The sequence below is a fragment of the Cryptotermes secundus genome, unplaced genomic scaffold (genome assembly GCF_002891405.2).
Source record: "Cryptotermes secundus unplaced genomic scaffold, Csec_1.0 scaffold632, whole genome shotgun sequence".
Lineage (NCBI taxonomy): Eukaryota > Metazoa > Arthropoda > Insecta > Blattodea > Kalotermitidae > Cryptotermes > Cryptotermes secundus.
In genome coordinates, this window is record NW_019738356.1 from 1,984,102 (window position 1) to 1,984,627 (window position 526).

General features: G+C 40.9%; 1 protein-coding gene and 1 long non-coding RNA gene across 2 annotated transcripts in view; one reads left to right on the forward strand and one right to left on the reverse strand.

Moving 5' to 3' along the window:
* Nucleotides 1-526, reverse strand: part of LOC111870834 — a 21,063-nt gene that overhangs the window by 17,603 nt on the left and 2,934 nt on the right. The gene's annotated exons all lie outside the window — the stretch shown is intronic.
* The window catches only part of LOC111870830 (nose resistant to fluoxetine protein 6), a 22,275-nt gene that overhangs the window by 15,581 nt on the left and 6,168 nt on the right, over nucleotides 1-526 (forward strand). The window lies entirely within an intron of this gene.

Sequence of the window (526 nt, forward strand, 5' to 3'; positions counted from 1 at the left end):
ATTTCCACTCTTTACAAATCACTGCATGCTAAGTCTTTAGTAGCCTGTTGTCTCTTCATAAGATGTTTCCTAGGAACGTCTTCTAACAATGGCTGTTCCTCTACAGTGGTTTTACTAGCTGTTTCCTTGTAACGGATGTTAACAATTGTTATTCATCTATTTCCATACTAAGCCCCGAACGGAACTGACTGCCAACTATCAACTGAACTGGTTGCTCCAAATCTCTTGTTTTTAACTCCTCGGCAATGACCGCGCAGGCAACACCATTTATTTTTATATGCTAATCATTTTTGGTTACCGTTGGAACGTGTTACCGAGCCAGTGTCCAGAAACTGGTCTGGTATGATAGTCCATCTCACGACCGTTGCCTAGCAACTGGTATACATGCTAAAACATGTCCTCTTAGCTAAACATTAAAGCGAGATGAACTCAGCACTTAGGCGAATAAGGCATATGGCATGCGTTTGGGAGAACAGAAAATCATACAAAGTTTAGTCGAAAATACTGATGGAAAAAGACTACTTGG